General features: G+C 41.9%; 1 protein-coding gene across 3 annotated transcripts in view; it reads left to right on the top strand.

Annotated features, from left to right (window-relative positions):
- Positions 1-27,285, top strand: part of LOC116501380 (nipped-B-like protein) — a 192,381-nt gene that overhangs the window by 39,343 nt on the left and 125,753 nt on the right. The gene's annotated exons all lie outside the window — the stretch shown is intronic.

Consider the following 27,285-nt stretch of genomic DNA (forward strand, 5'->3'; position numbering starts at 1 on the left):
GTTCAGCAAGGCCAAGTGCAAGGTGCTGCACCTGGGATGGGGCAATCCCGGACATGAGTACAGATTGGGAGAAGAACTCATTGAGAGCAGCCCTGCAGAGAAAGACTTGGGGGTTCTGGTGGACAAAAGGATTGACATGAGCCAGCAATGCATGCTTACAGCCCAGAATGTGAACTGCATCCTGGGCTGCATCAACAGAAGAGTGGTCAGCAGGTCAAGGGAAGCGATTGTCCCCCTATACTCTGCCCTCATGAGGCCCCACTTAGAGTACTGTGTTCAGGTCTGGGGCCCCCATAGAATCACAGAATGCATTGGGTTGGAAGGGACCTCAAAGATCATCTAGTTCCAATCCCCCCTGCCATAGGCAGGGACGACACCCACTAGATCAGGTTGCCCAGGACCTCATTTAACCTGGTCTTGAACACCTCCAAGGATGGGGCATCCACAACCTCTCTGTGAAACCTGTTCCAGTGCCTCCTCACCTTAGGAGTGAAGAATTTCCTCTTAACCTCTAATCTAAATCTCCCTTCTTTTAGTTTAAAACCATTCCCCCTTGTCTTGTCATTATCTGATTGAGCAAAGAGTTGCTCTCCATCTTTTTTTATAAGTCCCCTTCAAGTACTGAAAATCCTCAATGAGGTCCCCCTGGAGCCTTCTCATCTGTAGGCTAAACATCCCCAGATCTCATCCCCTCTTCGTAGGAGAGGTGCTCCAGCCCCTTGATCACCTTCATGGCCCTCGTCTGGACTTGCTCTAACAGACCCATGTCCTTCTTGTGCACAACATCCTTCCCCAGCACAAGAAGGTGGTCAGTGTTTATCAAATGGCATCTTTTTGTGGCAAAATATTTTAGTGGATGTTTTGAAGTTTTTTTTTGCAAATGATCTTTAAAAGATTACTGTTACCTCTTTATTTCAGATTACCCATTAAATTTTGTTGAACAGTTAAGAAATTGAAGTAGTTTAATGTTGTCGACGGAAGGAAGACACAGACACTCAATATGAGTGAACAGTGAACTTCAACTTTAATGGATAGCTCAGTCGCCTTTTATCTAGTTCGAACATAATCAACTCATACATATTGCAAAAACTAAGCTCAGGATTGGCTAACATTTCCCGCTCTTTTCAGGTAGTTCCTCCTTCTTTTAGCCACCATCCCGCCTTAGGGACTTTCCCCATCGCTCAAGGGCATCGTGTCCTTGAGCCTGATTGGCTCTCAGCCAGCTGCGTACGTGCCAGACTCATGTGAGTTGAGTACGGTACTTTACTAGCCCATTGCCTCTTAACTGCCCAACATCCACGTGTCCTATTTCACTTAACCATTCCTCCACAGTTTAACACCTAAATATCAATTCTATTTAAGCCAAAATCCCTATTTTAGATAGAGTAGGGATGTTAAAATTGAAAGTAGTGGCTTTGATTCCTTTGTTGCTTTACACATTCCTCCCTCTCTTCCATATGGCAAGCCTTTGTAGGTAGTTTTTCTGCTTGCTGTATCTTCTTTTTATATGTGGTTTCATTGTCTTCAAGCTTGAATTGTTGCTTCCCTGCATATAACACTGAGGCTGGGTACCTCAGGATCATGGCCAGTAATTAATATGTACAATAATTATGATGTCATCATTTAACAAAAAAATAGATTGTGAGATCTTTGAAGTCAGGTAGAACTTTGTGGGCTTAAATAAGTTGAAGACTAAACCTTATGATGGATTATCTTCTTCTGAAAGACTTGCATGCATTTGAGGATACCTTAGACTATATTTAGGAGACTGATTTCTTTATTACATAATACCCACTGTAAACTTTTTGTTCACTTTGCATAAAGTCTTACTTTACAAATGATTTTTTTTGTTTTAGTCAGCAAACTTTCTGAATCAGCACTGTTAGTGTATGTGAATATTTTCACTCAGTCTTATGCTGATGTTTTGAAGAGCTGTAATGTACATTGTATAGGTACAATGAAGGAAAAATGGCTATTGGAGGATGTTTTATTGTATACGTGTAGACACCTTTTTAATAGGCTTACTTGGACCTACGCAAGTGTTTTGGATGACATGGTAGCCATGTCTGGAAAGGAGTTCCTTGTTTGTTTGTTGTTTTTTTCTCCTGTCCTTCTTGCCCAGAAGAAGCTTCAGTTGAGTATAGTTTAGGTAATGCATGTTTTGTTGTGGCCCACACCTACAGTTTATTCTCATTCAGTTTTATCTAACATGAGGTTAGATAAATCCTATTAACTTAAGGTAAAGAAAAAAAAAATAAAATGAAAATTGATAGTGGATGCTCATCTTCCTCTATAGAATCATCACTATCTCCTTATACCCCTTTCTATTTCTGAAATCAGTTCCCAAAGCCCCTGAAACCCATCTTCTTGGTCAGTGAAGACGAGGCAATTTGAGGCTCTTCACTAGTTGCTGGTTTAGAAACCATGATCTTACCTCATAACAGTATTTAAAACTGTATCTTTCCAGTATTTTCTAAGAAACAGTCATTTGGTTGCAGAGAGTTTCTTTTTTCTGGGCACTGTTCACACTTTTTTTTTTGTTGTTGCAGATTTGTTTGGACTGTTTAAAATATTACCTATTTTAAAAGTTTAGGTTCTTAATTTAAATGTGGTATCTAATTCTTTGGTTGGAAATTTAGACATGTAAACCTCCATTCAGGTGATATTGGGTCAGTTACTTAGTATGAGGAGTCACAGCACTTTCAGGTCACTAGAAAGGAACTGAGTTTTTTTTTTTTTTTTTTAAGTTTCTAAATATAACCTCAAGATAATGCAATAGGCTTGTATTCTCCAATAGTCAGTGCACAGATACAGTGGGCCACATATTCTGGTTTAAATGCTGCTCTAGAGTTAATGTAGAGGCAAAGCCTTCCACTTCTCCATCAAAAATAATCTTGTGCTGGAAGGTGGAGAATGTCTAAAGCTTTCAATGTCTGCATGTACAGATGTTCATGATTAACAGATATTCATGTTCTAGCTATATACGTAACATTTTGTAATGCATGCCATTTAAATGCAGGTTGAAAACCTTTTATTTTGGGGGGAAAAATGCTGAATTTATTATTGCTGCCCTGTAGTGTGCACCCAACAAAGCTCCACAGCACCCTGTAGTTTTCTGAACATACCCTGGTCCCTGGTGTAGCAGTGTTTCCCATAATCTTTTGCAGCGCATAGTCTTTCTAGACTGTTGTCATTGTTTGTGATCATTTTCCTATCCATCATGGGTTTTTGGAAAACCCTTATTATACAGTGCACAAGTAAATGTCATGTTTTCACCTTGCTCAATACGTGTACCATATAATAATTTCAGCAGGACTGGGTACGCAGTGTTTCTGGTTGTATGAACTGATGATGATTTTTTTCTTGCCAAGTGAGTGGTAAATTTCTCAAATAAGTAATACTTTGTGAAATTTTCAATCAAAAAAAGTCTTAGCACAGCACATGAATCACTGACTTAGAAGTAAGACACTAGAGAGGAGCATATTTCAGAAAAAAAAACTTTGGTGGAGAACAAGAAAGGCTTCAATTATTTAACCCTTCTACTTAAAGCAAGGTACTTTGAAAGGTAAATCATCTTAATTGCTTGGAGCTATGCAATATATGCTCACACTTTTATGCCTCTTGGAAGCAACTTGTAAAAAACGAACAGCAAATCAGCAATATCTGATTTTAAAACATAGTTTTAAAGTACATTGATACTTTCTAGAAAGCATGGCCATACAAAGCTTGAACTCTTTAAATATTATGTACTTTAAAGAAATTGTACTGAAGCAAACAGGATTATTTGTATGTTGTATTGTTAAGCAGGGGACGTTATAATGCCTTTCTATCATTTTAACCAGAATTTTGGAGTAAACAAACTCTTTTCTTTCTCTTGTTAACCTCTTAACTGTAAGGCTAGTAATACGCATTATTAATTGAACTAAGGACTATTTTCTGTGTGGTGGGTATGCTGCATTTTCTCTACTGCAGGCATATCCTGCTATCTGTTGAGGATCATAGAATCATAGAATGGCTTGGGTTGGAAGGGACCTTAAAGATCATCTAGTTCCAACCCCTTACCATTGGCAGGGACACCTCCCCCCACCAGATCAAGTCCCCCAAAGCCCCATCCAATCTGGCCTTGAACACCTCCAGGGATGGGGCATCTACAGCTTCTCTGGGCAACCTGTTCCGGTGCCTCCCCACCTTCATAGTTGGTATTTTGGAGTTCACATTATGTGTCATTGGCCAACTGAAAAATGAAAGTCATTCATTTGCAGCTGATTTGCTCGAGGCATTTTCATTGCTATTTTTTGGGGGGGTGGAAGTTTCTGTTTTGGGGACAGAATATTTCAGTCTATTTTTCCTTCACGTTTTAAAAATCTATTGCAGTACACTGTTGTACCCCCAACAGTCATTTAATCAATTTATGGTCTGGTAATTCTTAAATTTACAGTATATGAAATAACACTAAAAATTGCAAATTTTAATGCAACTATAGGAGCATTTCATTCTTAACGCCTTCACTTATGTGTAATATTTGCTTTTCTAGTTTAATAATGATTTCAAGCAATGCTATTTGTTTTTAACCCTTTTAATTAATCATCTTATCATAGAGTAAGCATATTGCAATTCCCAGCTGCATTTCACTTTCTACGTAAGTGGCTACCTCTGCAAAGGCTTATCTACAAACACCCTCTATGTAAACTAATTTTCTCCTCATGGTTATAACTGTTTATTTTGGCCTTTTTCTTTCTTTCCGTTGTAAAATTAGATTTTTCAAATGGAAGATAGTATTTCAGATAAAGAGACTATTAATTTGTCATATAGTTTACTAAGATGGAGTATGCACTAGAAACTTGCACATTTGTTATGAATTTATATATTTGTGATGGTTTCTTGGTGATCCTAATAGACATACAACTTTTGCTGATGGGTAATTTCTGTCAGTGAGTTGATATGAAATATATTAATAAATGTGATCTAAACAGAAGGTGTTGAACTAGAATACTAGAATTGTGCCTTTTTTTGTCTTAAATGCAGACTGAAGCAGAAATCAGAAGAAAACTGACTACTTGTTGACTGCCTGTTTTTCTTTTAAATATTTCATAACAATGTCTCTTTCCTTAGTTTGTAGTTATTTATACTAGTTAAAGACAAACTGAAGTTCTGTGCTTTTCAACACTGGACTGTGAAAGAGTCTTTGTATGTTTTTAACAGTGAAGGATAGGCTATCTCCTCCTCACTTTAGCCCCCTAATCATTAGTTGATGTCCTCCTGACTTACTATTTTTCTTTTCTATTCATCTCCAGCTGTCATTTTGCCAGTTTTCTAGTTTGGGAAAGACATTTAATATTAAATGGTGTAATTGAAGCAAGATAAGCAATTTGTGGCAGATTTTGATAATGCCTTTGAAAACATTGTTGAGTACCTGATAAGTGTCTATGCTAAGCTCTGATCATTTACTCCTCTTTTTTTTTTCAGTTTTTGTGCCTTAATCAACTTTTATTTGCCTCCTTCTGCTTGGTCACCAATTTCTGTCACTAAATCTCTTACAGATAATTCTAGAAACAACTTGAAACTGGTTGTATGTAAATTATATATTCACAAGAACCATCTATAGTCATGCTTCTCATGTTTAGTTTATTGGATTTTAAGTAAGATTTTTAAATTTTCATGAGTTGTGAAGTTTTGTTTCTGAGTTTCATATCTGCATATTTATTATTTTTAAACTAATATTTAAACTACTTTTTCAGATACTGAAAGTAGGACTTGGTGGTATTTAAAGCACAAGATAATTTAGTGCCTTTTTGAAAGAACTGTGTAGTTTTGACCATTATGCATCCTTTGAGGAACTTGTTCTTGATTATTTGCATTTTTCAGTTTATAGTTTGATCTTCAGTACCTTCAAAACTGTTGGATCAAGGCTATCAAATCCTTGTCATTTATTGTAAAATAATTGAAATATAATTACCCTTTATATGTTCATTATCTAAAAGTTTGAGATACAAAAAGAGAAGTAAGCAAAATAGTATAGACAGATGCTATCATGTGATTCTTTTTGTGTCTGCATAAATTACACTTATTCAGCACTTTCTACCTTTGTTATACTCGAAGAACTTATGTATATTTGGCTAGTTGTTTTTCAGATCTTATAATCACCACTTTCAAATTTAGCCAAACAAATCCTGGCATTTAATATCAGCTGTATATTGGTTTCTATGTGTATAAACAGCCCAATCAGTGTGTGTGTGTGTATACACACATACAAATATGTGTATATTCCTTTAATAATTTTTTCTTTTATATGAAGGCTTTATGTAATTATTCTGTAGCAGAAATCAATGGGTATTAATTTTCTTTAGCATTTTTTGCAGCCTCAGTATTAAAAACAAATAATCTTTTTTCACATTAAATTTTAAAAAATAATTGCTGTTCTTTCCATACCTGCAATATAGTTTTGTCTTGTCACAGATTTCAAATTTATGCTGTAGCTACTTTAGCTTAGTAGCTTAATCATGCTGCTTGAAGCAGCTCCTGTATTTTGGATAGTCTCCTGTATTTGACAATAAAACGTGCTAAGAAGTGGAAAGTTCTTGTCAAGACTCTAGCAATTGTGTAAAATTCAGATAGTCATCTGAATTCTCCTGTAACTGGAAATCTTTCTGACTTTTTGATATTTCTGTAGAGGATTCAGTGCTGCTTTTACCTAAAGGCTAAATGTATTTAGATGTTTTATATTCATATAATTGAAGATTTAATTTAATTGCCTTTCTTTTCTTCATTGCTGATTTCTATTATAAAGTCTCCCACAGGTCATTCTAGATACACTTTGAAATCTGTTGTATATAAATTATATACTCACAAGCACCATCTGTAATAATCTTTTTGTATTTATTTAATTCTTGGTGTTAAAAAAAAAAAAAAAAGGAAAAAAAAAGAAAAAAGAATTAGTAGTAGATAAAGCCTTCTTTAGACAACCGGAAAAATCCTCAAGTTCACGGGCCCTAGTCCTCAGGGTGACTTTAACTCCCTGCTGAATGGGAATAGGGACCTGTTAACAAGGGACATAGACAAGGGTGAAGTATGCAATGTCGTCTTCACCTTGGTCTTTACTGGTAAGACCAGCCTGCAGGAATCCCAAGCACTAGGAATGTCAGTGGGAAGACCTGAAGCAATGAAGACTTACCCTTGGTGGAGAATGAACACACTAGGGAACAAACTGGACATGCACAAGTCTGTGGGACCTTATGGGATGCATCCATGAATGCTGCGGTAACTGGCCAATGTTATTGCAAGACCACTGTCAATAATCTGTGAAAGATCAAGGTGACTGGGGGAAGCACCTGAGGACTGAAAGAAAGCAAACATCATCTCTATCTTCAGGAAGGGCAAAAAAGAGGATCTGGGAAATTAAGGGCCAGTCAACCTTACCTCAGTTCCTGTCCTGCGAAGATGATGTGACAACTCATCCTGCAAACTATTTGCAAATGCATGAAGGACAGAAGGTGATCAGGAGTAATCAGCATAGATTTATGGAGGGGAGATCACGCTTAATAAGCTTGATAGCCTTTTCTGATAAGATGACTGGCAGTATGGATGAGGGTCTGTTCATTTTTGATTTTAGTAAGGCTTTTGACACTGTTCCACAACATCCTCATAAACAAACCAACGAAGTACAGACTAGACAAGCAGACAGTGAGGTGGATCAAAAATGGGCTGAACTGATGGGCTTCGTCAACAAGGGCATGAATTGTAGCTGGAAGCCAGTCACTAATGGTGTACCATAGGGGTTGATAGTGGGTCCAGTACTGTTTAGCATCTTTGTTAATGACCTGGGTGATGGGACAGAGTGCACTTTCAGAAAGTTTGCAGAGTGGGGAGAAGTAGTTGATATACCAGATTGGTGTGCTGCCATTCAGAGGGACCTTGATATGCTAGTGAAATGAGCAGACAGGAGCATCAGTCACTTCAACAAAGGGAAATGCCAAGTTCTGCACATGGGAATGGTTAACCCCATGCAGGCTAGGGGCTAACTAGGTGTGAAGCAGGTTGGCAAAAAAAAAAAAAAAAAGGGGGTCCTGGCTTTGAGAAGAGTGTTGCCAGGAGGTTAAGGGAGGTGATTCTTCCTCTTTACTCATTAGTGGTGAGACACATTTGGAATGTGCAGTTCAGTTTAATGCTCCCCAACACATAAAGATATGGAAGTGAGTCTATCAAACGGCCATGAGTATTGTTAAGGGACTGAAACATCTAGTGTTTGAGGAGAGGCTGAAAGAGCTGGGAAAGTTCAGCCTGAGGTAGAAAACGTTCAGGGGGATGTTATCAATGTGTTGATAAGATACCTGATGGGAAGGCAGTAAAGAAGACAGAGCCAAACTCTTCTCAGTGATATCCAGCGGCAAGATAAGACAGTGGGCACAAACTGCAATAATTTTCATTTAGACATGGAAAGAAACCTTTTGACTCTAAGGGTGGTCAAACGTTGCAACAGGTTGCCTAGAGGGGATCGTGGAATCTCCATCCTTGGAGTTATTCAAAACCTGACAGGATGCAGCACTGGGCAAGCAGCTGTAGCTAACCCTGCTCTGAGCAGGGGGATTGTAGCTAACCCTGCTCTGAGCAGGGGGATTGGCCTAGATGGCCTCCAGAGGTCCCTTCCAATCTTACCCATTCTATGATTTTTTCCATACATAATTCCCTTAAGACAGAAAAACTTGTGCAAAACATCACAGCTGTTAAGTGCCAGCTATCTATCATAGATTTCTTTTATAGCATTACTTCCTGACTTCAGTAACTTATCGTTCATGTATATTTTATTGCCAGGAAATGCAACATTTGCTTCTTGTCCCACATACATGTATACTTCAGAAATTACAATTTATTGCCTAGATACTTTACCACCTCTTTACTTTTAATGTTTTTGCATTAGCATAAATAGGAAGCAGTATAACACGTGGCAATTTAAAAAAATGTTTTTTTTCACATGCTAATTTTATTAATTTAAAATATCTTTTTCACCCCTCTTATTTCTCAGTTGAAAGCCATTACGTATTTAGTAAATTATTGGGGGCTTGGTTTTGTCGGTGTTTCTGCTTTAAAGTTGATTGTGCATATAAACCATTTTGTAATAAATAATACTCTTTCCATAACCAAATTGTTGCTGACCATCTCTTTCCATCAGATTCTTCTGAGTCAGTAGCATCTAGAACACATTTCTTCAATGGAATTTTGATTTAAAGCATCAGCTTTAAAGTTCCTCAGTGTGTTACTGGAAATTGTGATGACAACTATATCCTCTAAAGGAAGAACAGTGTTTTAAAGGCTATATCCTACCATCCTTATGTACCCAGTCTGCACTGATATTCTAAGAAATAAACATGGTAATAAGAGACTGGATTTAGATTAGTGCTGAATTTCACTATAACAGAACTTGTATTAATTCTAAAAGGAAAAGACAGTTATAAAAGTAGTACTGATATCCCATGGAAACAGAGGAAAGTTGCAAAGTAGTTTTCATAAACAATACTGGAAAATAAGTAAATAAATCACTATTGAACTGTTGAAAATTCTTTGGTTTTGTTATATTTCATTGGAGCTTAATATTTCATAAAAATTCTGCTTCATAAGGGGCTATGCTCTCTAATTTTTGTACTCGTATAGAATCATAGAATTGCTTGGATTGGATGGGACCTCAAAGATCATCTAGTTCCAACCCCCCCTGCCATAGGCAGGGACGACACCCACTAGATCAGGTTGCCCAGGGCCTCATCTAACCTGATCTTGACCACCTCCAGGAATGGGGCATCTACAACCTCTCTGGGCAACCCGTTCCACTGCCTCACTACCCTCTGAGTAAAAAATTTTCTCCTAACCTCTAATCTAAATCTCCCCTCTTTTAGTTTAAAACTATTCCCCTTCATCCTGTCAATACCTGATAGAGTAGAGTTGCACTTCATCTTTTTTTATAAGTTCCCTTTAAGTACTGAAAATCCTCAATGAGGTCCCCCTGGAGCCTTCTCATCTGTAGGCTGAACATCCCCAGCTCTCTCAGCCCCTCTTCGTAGGAGAGGTGCTCCAGCCCCTTGATCCTATTTGTGGCCCTCCTCTGGACCCGTTCTAACAGCTCCACATCCTTCTTGTGCCAGGGATCCCAGACCTGGATGCAGGACTCCAAGTAGGGCCTCACAAGGGCAGAGTATAGGGGGACAGTCACCTCCCTTGACCTGCTGGCCACTCCTCTGTTGATGCAGCCAGGATGCAGTTGGCCTTCTGGGCTGCAAGCGTGCACTGCTGGCTCATGTCGAGTTTTTCATCCATCAGAAGCTCCAAGTCCTTCTCTGCAGGGCTGCTCTCAATGAGTTCTTCTCCCAGTCTGTGCTCCTGTCCGGGATTGCCCCATCCCAGGTGCAGCACCTTGCACTTGGCCTTGCTGAACCTCATTAGGTTCATGTGGGCCCACTTCTCCAGCACGTCCAGGTCTTTTTGGATGGCATCCCTTCCTTCTGTTGTATCGACTGCACCACTCAGCTTGTCATCTGCAAACTTGCTGAGAGTGCACTTGATCCCATTGTCTCTCGTTGATAAAGATATTAATCAGTATCGGTCCCAGGACAGACCCCTGAGGGAAACCACTTGTCACCGGCTTCTAATTGGACATAGAGCCATTGACCACCATTCTCTGGGTGTGGCCATCAAGCCAACTCCTTATCCACTGAATGGTCCACCCTTCAAATCCATCTCTCTCCAGTTTGGAGATCAGGATGTCATGTGGGACCATTCCAAAGGCCTTGCAGAATTCCTGGTAGGTGACATCGCTCAGTCTTCCCTTGTCAAGTGATGCAGTCACTCCATCATAGAAGGCCACCAGATTGGTCAGGCACGATTTGCCCATGGTGAAGCCATGCTGGCTGTCCTGGATCACTTCCTTGTCCTGCATGTGCCTTGACATTCCTTCCAGGAGGATCTGTTCCATGATCTTTCCAGGCACAGAGCTGAGGCTCACCGGTCTGTAGTTCCCTGGGTCCTCCTTTCCACACTTTTTAAAAAACAGTCGTGATGTTTCCCTTTTTCCAGTCACCAGGGACTTCTCCTGACTTCCAGGACTTTTCAAATATGATGAAGAGAGGCTTGGCAACTCCATCAGCCAGTTCCCTCAGGACCCTGGAATGCATGTCATCAGGCCCCATAGACTTGTACCTGTTCAGTTTATCAGGTGGTCTTGAACCTGGTCTTCACTTACAGTGGGTGGGACTTTGCTTCCCCAGCCTCCATCTACAGGTTCAGGGAAATGAATGACTTGGGAAGCCTGGCTGTCAGTGAAGACTGAGGCAAAGAAGTTATTGAGTACCTCAGCCTTCTCCATGTCTGTCGTTACCAGTTCTTCCTTCTCATCCATCAGAGGGAGTACTCTCCTCGGCCTTTATTTTCTGGCCAAATGTACCTATAGAATCCCTCCTTGTTATTCTTTGCATCCCTTGCCAAGCTCAGTTCCATCTTTGCCTTGTCTTTCACAGAATCACAGAATATTAAGAGATTGGAAGGGACCTTGAAAGATCATCTAGTCCAATCCCCCTGCTGGAGCAGGAACACCCAAATCATGTCACACTGGAACACGTTCAGGTGGGTTTTGAAAGTCTCCAGAGAAGGAGACTCCACAACTCGAGCCCTTGCCTAGAGGTTTGTTCAGTACCTTATCCTTCTCTGTCTGTTGCTACCAGTTCTCCATTTACATTTATCAGCAAGGGAAAACTCAATTTGCCCTTTTCTGGCCAATGTGGCTATAGAATTCCTTCTTGTTATTCTTTGCATCTTTTGCCAAGCTTATTTCCGCCTTTGCCTTGGCTTTTTTGATTCCATCCCTGCACATCCAGACTGCATCCCTGTACTCTTCCCAGGCCACGTGTCCCTGCTTCCACTGCCTGTGCATTTCATTCTTTCACCTCAGTTTGACCAGCAGGTTCTTGCACAGCCATCCTGGTTGTGTGCCCTCCCTGCCCCCTTTTTTATACAGCAGGATGGAGAGTTCTTACACTCTAAGGAAAACATCCTTAAAGAGCTGCTAGCTCTGTTCAGCTCCTTTGTCCCTAAGGACAGTGTTCCAGGGGATTTCAGTTACAAGGTCTTTAAATAACTTGAAGTTTACTCTTTGGAAGTTCAGGGTCTTGACTTTGCTTTTGCCAGGCCCATATTCCTCAAGATCACGAACTCAACCAGGGTGTGGTAACTGCAGCCCAGCCTGTCTCCAATCTTGACCACTTTAATGAGCTCTTCCATGTTGGTGAGTACCAGGAATATGCTTCTCCTCTGGTTGGTTTGTCTAATACCTGGGCTGGGAAGTTATCCTCAACGCACTCTAAGAATTTCCTGAATTGCTTACAGCCTCCTGTGTAGTTTTCTCAGCAGATATCCAGGTGGTTGAAGTTCCCCATCAGGATGAGAGTGTGTGAGCACGACACTTCTTGTAGTTGAAGAATGCCTCATCCACAGGCTTCCCTTGATTGGGTGGCCTGTAGTAGACCCCAACCACAAGCTGTCCTTTATTGGTGCGGTCTTTATTGGTATGGTCCTTAACTCTCACCCACAAGCTTTCAGCCTGTCCATGGCTGTTTCTCAGAGTCAACTCTTCACAATCAATCTCTTCCCTAATGTAGAGGGCAACACCCCATCCCTTCCTTCCTTGTCTATCCCTTCTGAAGAGCTTGTAGCCCTCTATTCCAGTGTTGCAGTTGTGTGATCCATCCCACCAGGTTTCTGTGATAGCAATCAGGTCTTAGTTGTTTAATTGCACCATGGTTTCCAATTCTTCTTGCTTGTTTCCCATGCTGTGTGCATTGGTGTAGAGGCACCTCAGCTGGGCAATCTCGTACAGCTTTTCTAGAACCCTTTCCAATTGCATTGGGGCAGTTCAGAAGTATTTCCCTGCCATTACTTAGAGTGATAATGTTCTCAGGTATGCTTTCTTCACTCAGAGGTGCATCCCCTTCCCCCATTGCATCTAGTTTAAAGCACTCCTGATAAGCCCAGACAGCTTACCGCCCAGAACACTCTTGCCCCACCTGGTCAGCTGCGCCCCATCTGGCATGCCCAGTCCCTCAAAAGTGCGTCCAAGGTCACAGAACCCCAAACCTTGGGCATGGCACCAGCCTTTCAGCGAATCATTCACTTGGCTCATTTGTCTCCTTCTTCCTTGGGTCCCAGTCACCAACTGGGAGGACAGAGGAGAACACTACTTGCGCTCCCCATCCCCCCGATCCCTTCAATATCTTTCCAAGAGACATAAAATCCTTTTTGATATTTTGGAGTTTCCTTGTCGCAGCATCATTTGATCCTACTTGAACAAGTAGGAAGGGGGGTAGTCTTTGGGACGCACCAGACTTGGTAGCCTTTTCGTAATATCATTAACTGATAAAGCTAATATATAGGTATAAAATAATCTGTAAATATACCTGTTACATATTGTCTTCAGTTTTCAATCTTGATTTGGGGAAAACAAACAAAAAAAACCCACAAGACAATAAGCTAAGTCTCCTAAATGCTTTTCAAAGTTGAGCTATGCCCTAAGTGACTACAGAGGGAATTGTCACTTTGGAGACTGTTAGTGTGAACCTTTCCAGTTACCTCAAATTATCATCTTGAATTGGTTTCCAGCTAGAGTTTATTCTTGTATGCTATTCAGTGGAATTTAACTTTCCTTTAATATTAGGAACCCTTTTTTTCCATTATGTATTAATAAGCAGTGAGGTCTTTCTAAAAGAAGAAACTTCTAAAAACTTCTAGTTTTTAGAAACTTCTAGTTTTTAGAAGTTTTTAGAAATTTCTAGAAACTTCTAGTTACTTCTAAAAAGCTAGAAAAACATAATGGAAATTTTTATGGCAGTGATTTTTTATAGCTTTTCAAGAGTGCTTGTCTCACATAATAACCTGGACATTCAAATAGCACCTGTATAAGAAGTTTTGCATGCTTTGTGAAGGCTAGATATCAAAATTGTCTTCTGAAGTGAGAGAACTTGAGATCAGCTCAAGGAATATGGCAAGTCCCAGTTCTTTTTTCATCTAGTTTTAAAATCTGTGGTAAGGAGCGATTTTGAAGGACTTTCATTCTTCTAAAAAGTACTGAGGGGTGTGATAAAGGCATTTCTAAGAACCAGTATCTTAAGAAGTTGTTTTTGTGTTTGTGTTTTTCTTTTTTTAAGCCCAGGATGCACTTTTCAGCATCACTTGAGTTTTGGATGGTGAACTGTCACGTTTTGTGTGACATAACAATAATTTCCCTTACAGAGAAGGTGCTTGCTTGCAAAGTCCTCGTGGAAGACTGAACTGAACTCTGAGGCAAGGCAGATGGTCATTACAAGCAGCTATATACATTTCTAAAACAGTTTCAAGGGTTGTGACCATTGCTTTGAATCAAACAAGTTTCAGGTGTGTCACATGCAGTAAAAGTTACTTGGGAAGAATTGCACAACTGACAAAAATTCATTGTTTCCTTTAGACTTGAGAAGCAAGCACTTTGCGTGGCAATTTATATGCTCTCTGTTAATAATGGTTACTTCAGCAGGTCAAAGGCATCATATTTTTTGATCTTAGAGAAGGGTTACTGGAAAAGAGGAAATCTTAGGAATGGGCAGATTTTTATCTGTATCCAACTGTGCACCTTATTGGAAATGGTTTGATCTTACTGGAACTCTTCATTTCTCTTACTATTCATAACAAAGTTCAGGGCATTCTAGTTCAGATTTTGTCCTAATTATTACAATTCCATGTTTGCAAACTGTATTGCATATTCTCAAAAGGAAGAGGAGGAAATTTAAAATGTATAGCAGACGAAGTAGTTAGCTTTGATTAGACAGTGATTTATAATGGAATGTAATGGGAATGTCATGTTATGCTTAAGCTTAAGCCTCAGTTTGTAGTACATTGTATTATTCAGGGTAGTTGTGGTTTTACTCAGCTGGGGAGCTAAACTCTTCCACAAATGCTCTCTCGCTCCCACTCCTCAAAAGAAGAGGAGGGGAAAGAAGAAAGTATAATAGAAAGAAAAAAAAAAAAAAGCTCATGGGTTGAGATAAGGATAATTTAATTAAAGGGAAAAGAAACGGAAAAAAAAAATCAAAAACAAGCAAAGGCCGCATGGAAGTACAGAGAGAAGAAAAAAACCTTATTCTCTTATTAGACGAAACACTGGTGTGATACCAATGCTGTTCCAGCTACAAGTGCAGAGCACAGCACTGTATGGGCTTGTGGTGGTTTTACTGTGCTAGGCAGCTAAACACCACAACTGCTGCTGCAGGGAAAGTTAACATCCCAGCCAGACCCAGTACAGGGCTGCTGCAGGGAAAGCTAACTACATCTCAGCCAGACACGGTACAGTATTTTATCATCAGTAAAAACTCTGCAAGTATATTAAATGAAAGTTCAACAAAATAGAAGTTTTATATTTAAACTATTGTAATGCAGATGGACAATTTAGTATAGTGCACAAGTATTTTACTACTTTTTTTTTTTTATATTTTTAATTTTTTCCCCTGCAATTAGAAAGGGCATGGCTTTGCTGGTTGGTGATGCATTCTTCGGGGATGAGCATACCTGTTTTTTATTTTTATTTTTTTGGTCCCAGTTGAATAACTGTAGTGGTTGTTCTAAACTGTAGCTACAGTCTAATTGGGGGCATAGAAAAGTTGGATCCATGTGTTTTCAGTTAATCTGCTTCATTTGCTTGCAGAGGTTTATTATTATTATTATTATTATTATTTTTATTTATTTATTTATTTATTTATTTATACAAAGGTCTTCATATTTGTCAAAGTAAGAGTAGGAAGTCTATGACTCATATTGAGTGCTAGCAGTTATAGTTAAATATGGAAGCTGAATCTCCTCCAGTTCCATGGCTCTGTGAATAGAATAATGATGACTGTTGCTTCCACTGATTGTATAGGAATAAATGCTTCTGTCATTATGGATACTTCTAACTTTGTTTAAAAAGACCATTCCGGTTGGAGATGATGTTACCCATTTCTTTTTTGCAAGATGCATTTAAAAAGGCTCAGGGATTATAAAAAAACCTATTCATTGTACATGTCAACTCTCTTCACAAAAGAAACTTTGTTTCTGACTTCAAAGTAATATATGAACAGGTTTAAAAGCCAAAGTAAAAACTGCAATGTGGAATAGCTTTGGAAAACTGGTAAACTTAAGTGTAGGCTTAATTCTTAGCAGATTTTAGTACAATTTCTGGGTTGATGATGCTCTTTTACTTTATGATGACTTTTATAGCTGTATATACTCTTGCTGTGTGGTTGTATGCATGGTAACTTGTTTTCCACATGGGTTTACTCATTCTAAAGAGGTTAATGTGGCAAGTTTTGACAGTAACAGAGCAAAAACTTTCCCTAATGTCAAGATTAGAAATGTTAGATGCAACTTTCTTTGGAGCCTTTGTAATCTAAAAGTCTGCCAACTTTTTATTTAAGATTAAAATGAAGAAAATGCTTTCTTTTAGAGGAGGAGTTAAAAAAATAGTGTTCTGTAATTTCTGAAAATATTAAATTATGTGGCTCAGTGTCTTGTTTACACTTTTCATCTATGGAATAGGTAACCTCAGATTTTGGGAAATACTTTATTATTTGGTTTAATAAAATGTGTTTTATGTCAGTCTTACTTCAGTGCCTGGTAAAATTATGAAGAAGATTATTCTGGGAGTTACTGAAAAGCACCTACAGGACAATGCAGTCATTGGTCAGAGCCAACGTGGGTTCACTAGGGGAAGGTCATGTCTAACAAACAATTTCCTTCTATGACAAGATCACCCAGCTAGTTGACCAAAGGAAGCCAGTCGATGTAATCTTTCTGGATTTCAGTAAAGCTTTTGGTACTGCCACTCACAATATCCTTCTGGACAAAATGACCAGAATACAGTTAGGTAAAAGCATAATAAGATGGATGAACAATTGGCTGATGGATTGGGCCCAGAGGGTTCTTGTAAATGGGGTTACATCAGGATGGTGACCTATCACTAGTGGGGTTTCCCAGGGCTCCATTTTAGGACCAGTCCTCTTCAATGTTTTCATAAACAATTTGGATGTAGGAGTTGAAGGTTTTTTGACTGAGTTAGTGGACGATACCAAATTGGGTGGAGCTGTTGACTCCACTGAGGGTAGTGAGACCTTGCAGAGAGATCTGGACAAATTAGAGAGCTGGTCAATCACCAGCAATATGAAGCTTAACAAGAGCAAGTGTCAGATTCTGCGCCTGGGATGGGGCAACCCTGGCTATATGTTCAGACCGGGGGACAAGATGCTGGAGATCAGCCCTGCAGAAAAGTATCTGGGGGTTTTGGTTGACAGCAAGCTGAACACGAGCCAGCAGTGTGCCTTGGCAGCCAGGAGGGCCAACCGTATCCTTGGGTGCATCAAGCATGTCATTACTAGCTGGTCGAGGGAAGTGATTGTCCCGCTCTACCCTGAGCTGGTGTGGCCTCACCTTGAGTACTCTGCACTTTTGGGTGCCACTGTATAAGAAAGATATAAAACTGTTAGAGATTGTCCAAAGGAGTTCTATGAAGATGGTGAAGGGTCTGGAGGGCAAGACGCATGAGGAGCGTCTGAAGTCACTTGGGTTGTTCAGCTTGAAGAAGACTGAGGGTAGACCTCATCGTGGTCTACAGCTTCCTCGCAAGGGAGGGGCAGGCGCTGATCTCTTCTCTCTGGTGACCAGTGATAGGACCCGAGGAAACGGCTTGAAGCTGTGACAGGGGCAGTTCAGGCTGGATATCAGGAAAAGGTTTTTCATCAAGAGGGTGGTCGGGCACTGGAATAAACTCCCCAGGGAAATGGTCACGGCACCGAACCTGTCAGAATTCAAGAAGCATTTGGACAACAGTTTCAGACACATGGTATGATTTTTTGGGCGGTCCTTTGGGGACCCAAGAGTTGGACTCGATGATCCTTGTGGGACCCTTCCAACTCAGATATTCTATGATTCTGTGTTGTGAAGTGGCTGAATTGTCTTTGGATTTATTTTGTTGTAGACAAAGTCAGGTTGTTTTGCCATATATAATGAAGATTACTGATAAAGAAAATAAAATATGTAGTCAGTTTGAGTACAATGACTTTTTTTAACCTTTATTTTTACTTTTTGCTCAGTTCCTAGGCAATATGCTTTTGATGTCCTTGCATGAGCAGAGGGTTGGACGTGATTACCTTGAGAGGGTCCCTTCCAACATCAACAGTTCTGTGATTTTTGGAGAAAAATAGTGATTTATGCAAAATTGTGGATCCACGAACATGCTAGTAGCCCTTTTATTCCTTCTTCCTCAAAGAGGTGGGGGTGGGGGGGAAGAGAGAGAAGGAAAAACAAGTATATGCAATGTCTCTGGTATATGATTTCCTGTATTTGTTGCTATGGATTATGTACCTATGTAGCGGAGAGTAGTTGCAGTGGCAACTTGATGGTAATATTTTTGTCCTGTCAAATTTAAGTAACTCGATTTCTGCTGTTCCTTGTGTTGCATACTGAAAAGGAAAGCTCTGCAGAAATACCTGCATGGCTGCAGACCGGATTTTATGGAGGAACAAGAATAATATATAAATCATGGATGCAAGGAAAATAATAAGCAGTTGGGGCAGGAGAGAGGCAGGTCAGAAAACAATAAGATGTTGTTTCCTCAGTTGCCTAAAAGCTGTGTTCATAAAAGTTTGGGGAAGTGTAACTGTCTTCCTTCTGGCTTGTCTTTGTGCTGTCCTCTGACTCAGCAGAAATCCCATTCTATAAGACCATGGGCATACCAACTGTAGTTACTGATTGTATGTATTTGTGGTGGTTTTACTCAGGTGGGCAGCCGAGCTCCACCACAACCGCTCTCTCACTCCCCCTCTCCTCAAAGAGGAAGGGGGAGAAAATACAACACAGAGAACTCGAGGTTTGAGATAAGAAAGGTTTAATTAAAGGGAAAGGGAATGGGAGGAAAAAAAACAGAGACAAAAGAAGCAATCAGTCCGCGCGGAAGCACAGAGAGAGGAAAAATTATTCTCTACTTCCCATCAGCGAGCGGTGTTCGGCCACGTCCTGGGAAGCAGGGCCCCAAACACGTAGTGGTTGTTCAGGAGGAACAGCCCCCTCCCCCACGAGAGCCCCCCCTTTTATTGCTGAGTGTGACATCAGGTGTTATGGAATATCCCTTTGGTTGGTTTAGGTCAGCTGCCCCAGCAATGTCCCCTCCCCATCACTTGCCCACCCCCAGTCTGCTGGCTCTTGGGGGCTTGGAAGGAGTCCCGATGCTGTGCCAGCACTATGCAGCAATAGACACAACACTGGAGTGATATCAGTGCTGTTCCAGCTACGAGTGCAGAGTACAGCACTGTGTGGGCTGCTGCAGGGAAAAGGTGACTCCAGCTCAGACAGACCCAACACAACTTCCACCCCTTATTCCATAACATTTGTGTCACAATCAGGTACAGTTTAGTATATAGATGTTCTCATCACCATTGTTTTCTGTCCATTGAAGCATTTTTATGTCTGTACTTCTCTTTATTCTATAGGTCTTTTCCCAAAATGCTCATAAAAACTGTTGATGGTTTCGCCTTCATCTGTCAAAGTGGTCACTCAGGGCAGGCGAAGTTGGTTTTCTTGACACCAGCACCAGCTTAGCTCACAGCAGTGTTGCACTTGCCCGGTTCCTTGCAAAGTTGACCTGTCATTGGTTCTGCAGTGTCCTCCTACAACACATAACTTGGATGACAGATTAATTTTCTCCCAGTGTTAAATCTCCTTGAGGCACACACTTGATATCCCCATCTTTCTGCATTACCCACCAGGTATACCCTGGTCCTTGGGCAAAGACAATCCCACGAGTGGGTTTGCCTTTTCCCGAGGCAGGGGCAACCCACACCGCCTTCCCCATCCACTTCCCCACACGCACTACAGGGACTTTAGCTTCTCCCACAGTGTGTAGGGGTTTTGTTTCAGCAGGACCAGGACGGCTTTCAGACCCCCTGTTGTTAACTAGCCAAGTGGCCTCTGGTAGATTTATATCCCAATGTTTCCATGTCCCAGCACCCAATGCTCGCAGCATAGTTTTTAACAGTCCATTGTACCTCTCAACCTTCCCAGAGGCTTGTGGGTGATAAGGGATGTGAAACACCCATTCAATGCTATGTCTCTTGGCCCAGGAAATGATCAAATTGTTTCGGAAGTGACTCCCATTGTCGGACTCTATTCTCTCCGGTGTACCATGTCGCCACAGCACTTGCCTTTCCAGGCCCAAGATAGTGTTTCGGGCCGTGGCATGGTTTACAGGGTATGTTTCCAGCCACCCAGTAGTTGCTTCTACCATGGTGAGTATGTACCGTTTGCCTTGGCGGGTTTGTGGAAGTGGTCCGATGTAGTCAATCTGCCAGGCCTCACCATATCGAAATCCAAGCCATCTCCCCCTGTTCCAGGGAGACTTTACCCTCATGGCTCGTTTAATTGCAGCACAGGTCTCACACTGATGGGTAACCTGTGTGATGGCCTCAATGGTCAGGTCCACCCCTTCGATCACGAGCCCATCTATATGTGGCGTCCCTCCCCAGATGTCCTGATGTTTCATGAGCCCATCGAGCTACAAACAGTTCACCCTTACGTCCCCAGTCCAGGTCCACCTGAGCTATTTCAATTTTTGAAGCTCGATCTACTTCTTCGTTGTTCTGATGTTCTTCGGTAGCACGATTCTTAGGCATATGGGCATCTACATGACGTACCTTTACAGCCAGGTTTTCTACCCGGGCAGCAATATCTTGCCACAGGGTAGCAGCCCAGATAGGTTTACCTCTGCGCTGCCAGTTGTTCTGTTTCCATTGTTGCAGCCACCCCCACAGAGCATTTGCCACCATCCATGAGTCAGTGTAGAGATACAGTACCGGCCACTTTTCTCTTTCAGCAATTTCTAGGGCCAGTTGTATAGCTTTCACTTCTGCATACTGACTTGACTCACCTTCCCCTTCCATGGCCTCCACAACTTGTCGTGTGGGACTCCACACAGCAGCTTTCCACTTCCGATGGCTCCCTACCACATGGCAGGATCCGTCAGTAAACAACACATACTGCTTTCTGTCTTCTGGCAACTCATTGTATGGTGGTGCCTCTTCAGCACAGGTTACTTCTTCTGTCGGTGCTCTGAAATCCCTGCCCTCTGGCCAGTCCATAATCTCTTCCAGGATTCCCGGGCGATTGGGTTTCCCCATTCGAGCCCGCTGTGTAATTAACGCTACCCATTTACTCCACGTAGCATCGGTTGCATGATGTGTAGTGGGGATTTTCTCTTTGAACATCCAATGTAACACAGGTAGCCGTGGGGCCAAGAGAAGTTGTGCTTCTGTACCAACAACTTCTGAAGCTGCTCTAATCCCCTCATATGCTGTTAATATTTCCTTTTCAGTTGGGGTGTAATTGGCTTCTGATCCTCGATAGGCCCGGCTCCAGAACCCCAAAGGTCGGCCTCGAGTTTCTCCTGGGGTCTTCTGCCAGAGGCTCCAGGTGAGCCCATGCTCCCCAGCTGCAGTGTACAGTATGTTTTGCACAGCTGGTCCAGTACGGACAGGCCCAAGGGCTACTGCACGAGCTATTTCTTGTTTGAGTTGTTCAAAGGCCTGTTGTTGCTCGGGGCCCCACTCGAAAGAGTTCCTCTTTCGAGTCACTCGATATAGAGGACTCACAAGCTGACTATAGCCTGGCACATGCATTCTCCAAAATCCCACAAGACCTAGGAAAGCTTGTGTTTCTTTTTTGCTAGTTGGCGGAGACATAACTGTTATTTTGTTGATCACATCCGTCGGAATGTGGCGACGTCCATCCTGCCATTTTACCCCCAAGAACTGGATTTCCTGTGCAGGTCCCTTGACTTTATTCTGTTTAATGGCAAATCCAGCTTTCAGAAGAATTTGAATTATTTTCTTCCCTTTCCCAAAAACTTCTTCTGCTGTGTTACCCCATACGATGATATCATCGATATACTGCAGGTGTTCAGGAGCGTTCCCCTGTTCCAGTGTCGTCTGGATCAGTCCATGGCAGATGGTAGGGCTATGTTTCCACCCCTGGGGCAGTCGATTCCAAGTATACTGAATGCCCCTCCAAGTGAAAGCGAATTGTGGCCTGCATGCTGCTGCTAGAGGGATAGAGAAAAATGCATTAGCAATATCAATTGTAGCATACCACTTAGCTGCCTTTGACTCTAGTTCGTACTGGAGTTCTAGCATGTCTGGCACTGCTGCACTTAGTGGTGGTGTGACTTCATTCAGGCCCCGATAGTCCACTGTTAGCCTCCACTCGCCATTGGACTTCCGCACTGGCCATATAGGACTGTTAAAAGGTGAATGAGTCTTGCTGATCACTCCTTGGCTCTCCAGATGGTGAACTAACTCATGGATAGGAATCAGGGAGTCTCGGTTGGTGCGATATTGCCGCCGGTGCACAGTTGTAGTCGCAATTGGCACTTGCTGTTCTTCAATCCTCAGCAATCCTACAGCAGAAGGGTCTTGTGAGAGACCAGGCAGGGTAGACAGCTGCTTAATCTTCTCTGTGCTAAAGGCAGCTATGCCAAAAGCCCACCGGTACCCTTTTGGATCCTTGAGTACCCTTTCCTGAGGTAGTCTATGCCAAGGATACACGGAGCCTCTGGGCCAGTCACGATGGGGTGCTTTTGCCACTCATTCCCAGTTAGACTCACTTCAGCTTCCAATATGGTTAGCTCTTTGGATCCCCCCGTCACTCCGGAGATAGAGATGGGTTCTGCCCCTTGGTGGCCTGACCGCATTAGGGTACACTGTGCGCCTGTGTCCACTAAAGCTTTATATTTTTGCGGTTCCGGTGTGCCAGGCCATCGAATCCACACAGTCCAGTAAATCCGGTTGTCCCTCTCCTCTACCTGGCCAGAGGCAGGGCCCCACTAATCCTGGTCGGAGTATCTATCAATTATTTCTTCCAAACGTGAAGCAGAAAACTCTTCATCAGGGTCAGGAGTAATACTATTCCTTCTACTGCCTCTGGGGGACTGTTCAACAGAAACTGGGGCAGCAATCTTCCTAGGGGCCCTCTTTGTCGCTGTTGTATCTTTCCGTAGCTCACGTACCCGAGCAGCTAGGGCCGAGGTCGGTTCACCATCCCACTTCCTCATATCTTCCCCGTGGTCACGTAAATAAAACCACAAGGTACCTCGCGGTGTGCGTCCCGGATTCTCCCTTGTTTGAGCCGGGGACTGCTGGCGCTTGATGGCCGAAAGATTTTTCCGTTTAGGTGAGGACGAAGCTATGTGTTCATCTAACCGTTGGGACAGTTTCTCCACAGCTGAAATGCAGCCCCGTACTGGGGGAGAGAGATTTTCTTCATATTTATGAAGCTGGTTGGACACGGTATCCACAGTTGGCCCCATCCCCTCGTCCCAACCCATGACTGCCAGTGTGCTGGCATGTGTTGGGGGTGCAGCTCGTACAAACTTCCGCCACATGGACGCTGTGCATTGCACTTCATCGGGGTCTTTAGGTGCCTGGGCGTTGTTTAAATCACTATAAAGCATCTCCAGCACAGCTAATTCCCGCAGCTGCTGGAGGCCCTTATCCATAGTGGTCCATTTGTTTACTTGGTAGACAATATCCTCTTTGTGGGGATACCTTTCTTTCACTGCTGTTAGGATTCGCCTCCAGAGGCTGATAACTTGTGCCTCTCTTCCAATTACTCTATCAATGAGTCTTTCTCTAGAAAGGGATCCCAGCTGCTTGGCTTCGTTGCCTTCTAGCTGTTGGGTATTGGCCCCACTATCCCAGCATCGAAGCAGCCAAGTGAGGATGTGCTCACCTGGATGGCGACTGAAGTCTTTCCGTATTTCTCGCAGCTCACTCAGAGATAGAGACCGAGTAGTTTCTGATTCATCTATGATTTCAGTCTCTTCTTCGCGATGTTGCCGTGATAACGCTGCTTTAGAGCCACTTGCCTTTTCCTCTTCTCCCTCATTCGTAGAAGGAGCTTCTTCCCTTACTAAACGACCTGATCTCCGTTTCCACTGTTTCGTCTTTACTACAGGGGCGACTGATACCATAGATGGTCGGTCCTCTAGGGTGGTCACAGTGTGTGCTGTCTCATTATCAAATTCAGGAACCTCCCTATCCCCTTGAGGGTGCTGGGCAATGTTAATTGACATCTGATAGGCGTAAGCCAGACCCCAGCAGAGTGCAGCCAGCTGGTGGAGTTCTCTAGTATTGCCAGGGTCAGGGCATACGTCTTTCAAACATTCCACCAGTTTTCTTGGATTTTGTACTTGTTCAGGGGTGAAATTTAGAACCATTGGAGGAGAAAACCGTGATAGGTACCTGCCCAAATCCCCCCACACACCTTGCCACCCACAACTTTGTCTGGGGACAGGTCCTTGAATAATATTCTTAATAAATTGCTTTACTTTGGGGAAGATGACAAACGCTAGACCTAGTGATAGGAGGATAATATCTGACCAGGGGTATCCAAGATACTGAAAGGCTGCTGTAATTAGCCCACAGGGAGAAAAGTAGAAGGCACTGTAATTCCTAATATTTTCAATAAGATAATCTCCAGGAGACCAGGAGGATAACAATGCCGGGTTTGAATACCAAACAAAACTGAAGGCCAGTATGTTACAGCACAACATGATAAAAAAAACAAGCACAGACTTCAACACTTTCTCCGATCGGATGTAAAGGAAAAAAGAAAACAGAGAGTGGGCTATATACAACATATCCACACAGAAAAGTATTACCAGAAAACCGAGCATTATGACTAACCAATATGTTAGTTGTAAATACTTCAATCAATACTATTGTTATCTCAACCCTCGAGCCCCACGTTAGGGCGCCAAAAAGGACTGTGGTGGTTTTACTCAGGTGGGCAGCCGAGCTCCACCACAACCGCTCTCTCACTCCCCCTCTCCTCAAAGAGGAAGGGGGAGAAAATACAACACAGAGAACTCGAGGTTTGAGATAAGAAAGGTTTAATTAAAGGGAAAGGGAATGGGAGGAAAAAAAACAGAGACAAAAGAAGCAATCAGTCCGCAGGAAGCACAGAGAGAGGAAAAAATTATTCTCTACTTCCCATCAGCGAGCGGTGTTCGGCCACGTCCTGGGAAGCAGGGCCCCAAACACGTAGTGGTTGTTCAGGAGGAACAGCCCCCTCCCCCACGAGAGCCCCCCCTTTTATTGCTGAGTGTGACATCAGGTGTTATGGGATATCCCTTTGGTTGGTTTAGGTCAGCTGCCCCAGCAATGTCCCCTCCCCATCACTTGCCCACCCCCAGTCTGCTGGCTCTTGGGGGCTTGGAAGGAGTCCTGATGCTGTGCCAGCACTATGCAGCAATAGACACAACACTGGAGTGATATCAGTGCTGTTCCAGCTACGAGTGCAGAGTACAGCACTGTGTGGGCTGCTGCAGGGAAAAGGTGACTCCAGCTCAGACAGACCCAACACAGTATTTAAGCTTATTCTTCATTCCAGTTTCTTCTCCTGTCTCTGTACATGTGTATGCATGTACACGTGTGCACTTGTCTGAGAGGCTAAGTTTCAGCTTTCCAGCCCTGTGACTCTGTCACACCCTTGGGTATTGTGAAAGATGGCTGGAGAAGCATAGACCTAAAAGAGCAGAACATAACCAGACTAGAAGTAAGTAAGTTTCTTAGACTGTAAGAAACTTACTTCACAGTAAGTTTCATAGACTGAAGTAAGCACTTTGGCCTTCTTTTCTCTTTGTGCATTTTGGAATTGCTATGGAAGTAGGAGGTAGCTGTTACAGAAGTGTTGTGTTCAGTGTTTTTCAAAATAGTCTGCAAATGAAATGAAAAAAATGTGTTTGTCACTGAAAACAGACAAAAGCTTCAGTTGATGCAAATTTTACTGATAAGGGGCATGAAAGCAAGTAATGTATTCAGTTCAGGAGTTTTCTTATAATATGCTTGGTATCACTGTTTATCGATATATACATTTAGCACAGTTCCTCAAAGGAAAAGTTTCTCAGTTATTTTGTGTGTTATGAATTAAGGTTCTGCTTTGCTCTTTTAAGTAGGAAAAAAAAACAACGCTATTGATCACCCACAATCAAATCTCTTTATATGACCTACAGTGTTTAACTTGGTCTCACCTTGATTTTTGACATTGTTCTCCCTCAAGATCAACAGTGGTTCAATCTTGAAATATCATTGTGAATCTTCTATTTTATTTGTTCTACTCACTTCTATTCTATTTAAGTTTATACCAGAAGTTATGAAAGAAATTTACAATGTGAAACTTAAGATTTTTCCTTATTCTCCTTATTATTTCCTTATTTCCTTATTATTGAAAAAGGAATACAGAGAAATCGTCCAAGCAGTCAGGGATCAGGTTAGGAAAGATAAAGCCAAGATAGAATTAAATTTGTCCAGGGACATCAAGGGCAACAAGTAAGGCTTCTTTGGATATGTCAGTCGTAAAAGGAAGACTACGGAAATTGTGGACCCACAATTGTGGGAAACCTGGTCACCTGGGATATAGAGAAGGCTGAGGTACTCAATGACTTTTTTGCCTCAGTCTTCAATAACAAGAGCTCCAGCCACATAGCCCAGGCCCCAGAAGGCAAAGACAGGGACTGGGAGAATGATGAACTGCCCACTGTAGGAGAAGATCATGTTCGAGACCGTCTAAGGAACCTGAAGTGCTGGCCTACTGATCCCTTTTAATTGCTCTTGCTCTTACACTGTTCACTTACCTCTATATAATATCAGCTTTTGCTTGTGTGTCTGAGCAAGAAAAACTGCTGTGCTCACTAAAAACAGCGTAATTACAGATGTACTTTGTTAGCTGCAATAAAAATTGCATATGGAATATGTAGTGTGGATGGGAGATAAAATGTATGAACTACTAAAGTATTTGGGGGTTTTCCCTTTGTGAATTTCTCAGCTGTGCTTAATATCATGACTGCTTCCAAGCAAAGTTAGGATTTTACAGTTTAATTCTATGTTTGCTTCTAAAGGACAAAAAGAATTCAGGAGCTCTCAGTAGGAGAGCCTTCATGTCTTTGACATGAAGGGAGAGGCTCATAAAGGGGATATTTATGGTTTAAGTATAAAAAGATGCAAAAGGAGCAGTAATAAACTCCCCAAATATATGAATTCTCCATGACAGAAGTTCCATCTGCTTTATTTTGCAGAGGTGATGAACATAACTAGCCTAAGGTATTTCATGTCTAATAGCTCTTAAAGTTATTGTGCATGCAGAAATAATGTGTGTTTTTTACGAATCAACTTTTTAAAACATCAGTTCTTTGGTTTAGGTTGTTGATTA

Source organism: Aythya fuligula, chromosome W (genome assembly GCF_009819795.1).
Source record: "Aythya fuligula isolate bAytFul2 chromosome W, bAytFul2.pri, whole genome shotgun sequence".
NCBI classification, from domain to species: Eukaryota; Metazoa; Chordata; class Aves; order Anseriformes; family Anatidae; genus Aythya; species Aythya fuligula.